The sequence below is a fragment of the Sceloporus occidentalis genome, unplaced genomic scaffold (assembly GCF_023333645.1).
Source record: "Sceloporus occidentalis isolate IW3139 unplaced genomic scaffold, rSceOcc1.0.p SCAF_3, whole genome shotgun sequence".
NCBI classification, from domain to species: Eukaryota; Metazoa; Chordata; class Lepidosauria; order Squamata; family Phrynosomatidae; genus Sceloporus; species Sceloporus occidentalis.
The window spans coordinates 94474593-94480735 of record NW_028316983.1 but is presented as its reverse complement, the minus strand read 5'-3'; positions in this window follow the sequence as shown (position 1 = coordinate 94480735).

Genomic DNA, 6143 nt, shown 5'->3' with positions numbered 1-6143 from the left:
ATGTAGCAGAATTTTCTTCCAGTCTCTGCTTCAACTCCCGATACAGTCTGAAAACCAGTACCAGGGAGGTTTCCACCTCCTGGTCAAAGAGATTTTTAGGAAGGTGTTGAGGTTGTTGTGCAGAGATGGGAGGGACTGATTGCCTGCCTGTTGGATGGACTAAATCCTCCTTCTCTACAAGCAGTAATCATTACTACGTACTGCACTCTCTTTAGAGTGTATAGGATAACATCTCATATTAAGTCAACTTCCTTCTTATCCACAAAAAAAAAGGTAAAACAGTATTCAGTAAAAGTAATGCATCCGCTCTACCATGAATTTAATTTAAAGTAGAAGTGTTCTAGGGGGATGTTATTACTGAAATAGAAAACAGAAGCTCAAATAAAGGAGGCTGAAATTAAATCAGAGTACAGTTCATTGTCAGAATTGTGTGACCCAAGCTTTAATCAGAATGTAATTTTAATTTACATCATGCAGTTAATTGTGTGGAACTCAATATGTGTTTGAAAGAATGGAATCATGAGTTCATGTAAAAGCACCTTCACTGTCACAGTAACATTCCTGCAGTTCTGAAGGCCAGCTTTTCAAACAAATCAACCACTTCCGACTATGAAACCTTGCATATAAAAACGAATCAGAAAGATAGTTCTGAACTGGAAACAGAAGTTCTAACTAAATATTACAGCAAATGTGATGACTTGTTCTTCCACTGCCCAGACGTACAAAATGTGTGATGGGATATCTTATTGTCTGTTGATGGATTGCTACCTGTATTTTGGATTAGTATTTAAACTACTACAACAGAACATATGAAGAGCTTTACTGAACCACACTTGAGGCTTCTTCAGTTCCATCATTTATTTGCAAAGTGATCAATCAGCTATTTATGGGAAGCCTACCATAAGGACATGACGGCAACTATATCCTCTTATGTTCTGGAGTGCAGCCTCCAGAAAAAGCACTCCAGCTTAAGGCTTAAAAGATGGACCATTTCCAATGAAGAGAGTAATTCAAGGAAACTTTGGCTCACAGATGCCACATTGCATCTTCACAGTAGTGCTAAACGTAACAAGGCCAGAGTCTGCCTTTGAGGACAAGATACAGAATACAAGGTTGGAAGAAAGCCATGGAAAATGAATCATCCTGTGCAGATGGACTAATGGAGAATGTTAAAACATAAGACAACATCTGCATTATTCTGAATTAAGAGACGCTATCTCTTAATTGTCTCCCTTGGTATGAAATAGTACAGAAAAAAATAGCAGTCAATAAAAGTTCTAAAATATTTCGTGTCAAAGAAATTATGGTATATTTAAGTGTATTGTGATTCTTTTTACACAACAATGTTGTAACTCCACAGAAGGAATAATTATTATTTTAGAACAGTTCTTAATTTAAATTAACTGTTTATTTTTATTTTTACATTCATGTCAGTCAGTACTGGTGTTGTTATGTGTGTCTCTAATAAGATCCTATACCATGTTTCATTTTTAAACATAAAACTACTTTTAAAAAATCCATGGTCTCTGCTTTAATTAAAAGTTGGATGCAGATTAATGGTCACATGGCTGGGCAGTCAGTAGATTATTTGAACTCCCAGTGCTTTATGTCTTTTGAATTTTAAAACTTCACAAAACCAACTAATACTGTAAATTTTGGTATATTAATTCTGTATATACTCATGTATAAGTCTAGAAATTTAGGTTTTAAAAAGTGACTCAAAAAACCTGAGTCGACTTATCCACCGGTCAATGTAAGCACTGTACTTTAAATCATATATATACTTGTCCCTTCATATTCACTAGGGTTAGGGGCACAAAACCCCCATGAATATGGAAAAACCGCAAATAACAAAAACACCAAGAGAGAACACCTCTCTAGGAATCTCTAGGTCCTCCAGGGCAACTCTGTGGTCAACATCCGACAGACACTGACCAAAGAACTGCACTGGAGGAGCTACAGAGGCCTAGTAGAGTATTCTCTCTAGGAATCTCTAGGTCTTTCAGTGCAACGTTTCATTAAAATTGACCATAAAGTTGCACTGGAGGACCTAGATATTCCTAGGGAGAACGTATTAATCAAATCCGCAAATATGGAGGGATGAGTGTGTATATTAAACCATTCCCTGATGAAAGACAAGAGTTTAATCTGCCCTGGAAGTACTGATACCTTTCTACTCTTTCATCCTGCCAGCCTTTAGTATGAGCACAAATAGTTATGACTGCTGGGATTTTGTTAGTTTGCTGGCATTGTTTTCCTTTGCTTTATCATTTACATCCTTCATTACATGCCACTAAGTTTTACCCCGACTTATCTATGGGTCATATAAAAATCCATAATTTTGGCCCCAAAATCTGCCCTCAACTTACACATGAGGCTGACTTATAGTCGAGTATATATGGTATAGAGATTTAGTGGGTGTAATGTAATAAGGATTAAAAAACAGTTTTAGGGGTGTTACCAGAAACAAACCATCTGGTGAATCTTTGCTTGGAACAAAGGATGGGCTGCTGTTGAAATCTCTCTGCTCAGATTTGATGCTTTCAGCCCCAAGGTCAAGATGGAGAGACAAACCACATTTTTAAAAAAAGATACTGTTGCCTCCCCCCACCCATACACACACACTACAATTTTCTTTCTTAGTTTAAAGCCTGACATGTACTTGCATTTAAGGTTGTTTTATTTTTAACTTTATCTTTGTTTATTTTTGGACATTTTTAAAACATTTTCCTTTGAAAATATTTTGAGTGCTTTTAGGACTTTGAATTTTATTTTATTTTATATTGCTGGAACAGTTTAAAAACCCTAGACAGTCCATGAGAGTAGGACATTTACCTTTATTTCACAGCTGGAATTTAAATATTCTTACGTTTGTTACACTAGAGTGGATGGACGATTAAACAGGTTCAATATTTAATAATCTATTTTTTTTTAATACTATTTGACATCTGTTATATTTGATAAAAATTTACTATTTGTTTACATGCTAGTCAGTCTTAACTGCTTAATTACTAATACTATTATGTTAGCTACATATCTATTGCTTTAGTTGTTGCGCTTGTTCCAGAGTTTCAATTAATGATATTCAAAAAATGCATATTGCAATATGTCAAAGGTAGTGGTAAGATTTTGAGATGTTTAATTGATTATATAATGTTGCGTTATACATAGGGTTGCCATAACCCGGCGGGCCCCGTGCCATTCACGGTTTCGGGGGGCCCCTCCCGGTCCCGGTCCGGTTTGGGCCCCCACCCGTGCCTTGTTCCCGGTTTGGGGGCCCGCTCCGGCCATTGCCGCTGCTGCTAATGCGGCTGCTGCAGCGCCAACCCACCTCCTCCTCCGGCTCCGCCTTCCTCCCCTTCCTCGGCAGGCGGCAGAAGCGCCGCCGCCACCGCACCCCCACTGGGAGGGCTTGCGCGCCGCCCAGGCCTCAGCAGGGGCCAGTGGCAGCGCGCGCCCTGCCCCATTCCCTCCGCACGCGCGCGCGCCTGCCCTGCTTGCCTCCCCCCCGCGCGCGCGCCTGCCTCACTTTCCTCCCCCCCGCGCCAGCCATCAAAAGGAGGAGGAGGGGGGAGAGGAGGAAGAGGAGGAGGAAGGAGCTGGAGTAAGGGTGCCTGAAGGCCAGGGCAGAATTGGGCCGGAGGAGGAGGAGGAAAGCTGAGTCAGTGGCCATTAGGTCTGCCTTGGTTTTTTGGGGTTTTTAAATTATATTTAAAAATATAAAATACTTATTTTATTTAATTTTTTAATTTTTATTATTGCTTTTTATTTTTTATTTTATTAATTTTTATTATTGCTTGTTTTTGTTTTATTTAATTAATTTTTATTATTGCTTGTTTTTGTTTTATTTAATTAATTTTTATTATTGCTTGTTTTTGTTTTATTTAATTAATTTTTATTATTGCTTGTTTTTGTTTTATTTTATTAATTTTTATTATTGCTTGTTTTTGTTTTATTTCATTAATTTTTATTATTGCTTGTTTTTGTTTTATTTCATTAATTTTTATTATTGCTTGTTTTTGTTTTATTTCATTAATTTTTATTATTGCTTGTTTTTGTTTTATTTCATTAATTTTTATTATTGCTTGTTTTTGTTTTATTTCATTAATTTTTATTATTGCTTGTTTTTGTTTTATTTTATTAATTTTTATTATTGCTTGTTTTTGTTTTATTTTATTAATTTTTATTATTGCTTGTTTTTGTTTTATTTTATTAATTTTTATTATTGCTTGTTTTTGTTTTATTTCATTAATTTTTATTATTGCTTGTTTTTGTTTTATTTCATTAATTTTTATTATTGCTTGTTTTTGTTTTATTTCATTAATTTTTATTATTGCTTGTTTTTGTTTTATTTTATTAATTTTTATTATTGCTTGTTTTTGTTTTATTTTATTAATTTTTATTATTGCTTGTTTTTGTTTTATTTTATTAATTTTTATTATTGCTTGTTTTTGTTTTATTTTATTAATTTTTATTATTGCTTGTTTCATTTTATTAATTTTTATTATTGCTTGTTTTATTTCATTAATTTTTATTATTGCTTGTTTTTATTTTATTTCATTAATTTTTATTATTGCTTGTTTTTATTTTATTTCATTTTTATTATTGCTTGTTTTTATTTTATTTCATTAATTTTTATTATTGCTTGTTTTTGTTTTATTTCATTAATTTTTATTATTGCTTGTTTTTGTTTTATTTCATTTTTATTATTGCTTGTTTTTGTTTTATTTCATTAATTTTTATTATTGCTTGTTTTTGTTTTATTTCATTAATTTTTATTATTGCTTGTTTTTGTTTTATTACATTAATTTTTATTATTAAATATATACACCCCTGCCTTGTTTTTATTTATTTTTTCATTATTTTTTATCATTAAATATATGCAAGTGCATTTTCTGTGTATTTATGGCGCTTTGAATGCTAACAAGTCTGCCTTTCTTGCACAATTATAGTGGTGGTGGTGGTGGTGGTGATGATGATGATGATGATGATGATGATGATGATGGTGGTGATATTGATATCAACAAGCCTCTGAGGCATGGCCAATGTAACTTGCTGTGATTTTTACAAACTCATGCGCAGTGAAGAAAAACCACAGTCCCTTGACCAAGTACACACTTCTGAGAAGTACAGTTGAACCCGAGGGCAAATACATTTCTGCCATCTGTCTACGAATAATGCCAAAATGTCCTCCATTTTGATCATGCCTAAAAACATACATTTATATTAACATTTTTAAAAAAAAACCTCAATTTTTTGCGCGTCCTCCATTTTTATAAAAATGTGTCCTACATTTGAAAATGTTGTCCTACATTTGTCCCGGTTTGGAGGTCCTCACTTATGGCAACCCTAGTTATACACTGTCATCTGTTGTTTCTCACCATTTTGTCCATCATTTCAATACATTTATTTATTTTGGTGTGTGTTCCTGCCTCCACTATCATTTTCCAGTGTGATCTCTTCATATGGTTATCAGTCTGCTAGGCTACATGACACTAATTTGGAAACACCACTTACACCACTTCTTAAAGTAAATAAGAAAGGATACAGAAATGTTCCTTTTGCATCAAAGACAAGGGTCCAGAATACACTGCAGAATTAATCCAGTTTAAGACTGTTGTAAATGCCTTGGCTCTGTGCTAGGGAATCTTGGGAATTGTAGTTTTGTGAGACATTTAGCCTTCTTGGTCAGAGGACTCAGGTCTCACAATAAACTACAATTCCCAGGATTCCCTAGCACTGAGCCAGGACAGTTAAAGCAGTCTCAAGACGGAATATTTCTGCAGTGAGTTTTGGAGTAAGGTGGTCTACTTACATCTTCTTACCCTAAGCTGATGTCTCCCTAATGAGGTGAGCTACTGAGAGTTTTAGTCTAGCACATTTGAATAGCACAAGGTTGGGGAAGGCAAATTTATGTAATTCAGCACTATTTCCAGGTTGTCAGTCATGTCTCAACTCAGAGGACAAAATGGAAACAGCTGCACCCAGTTCATCAGACCTATACTTAGTCGTACTGCCTGTATTAAGTTAGGCCTGTCCTCCCAAATCACATGTTTCTTCTTGTTGTTAACTACCTTTGAGTCAATCTCGACTCAAATGGATGAGACATCTCCTAGACCCTCTGTCCTCCCCTGTTCTGCTTA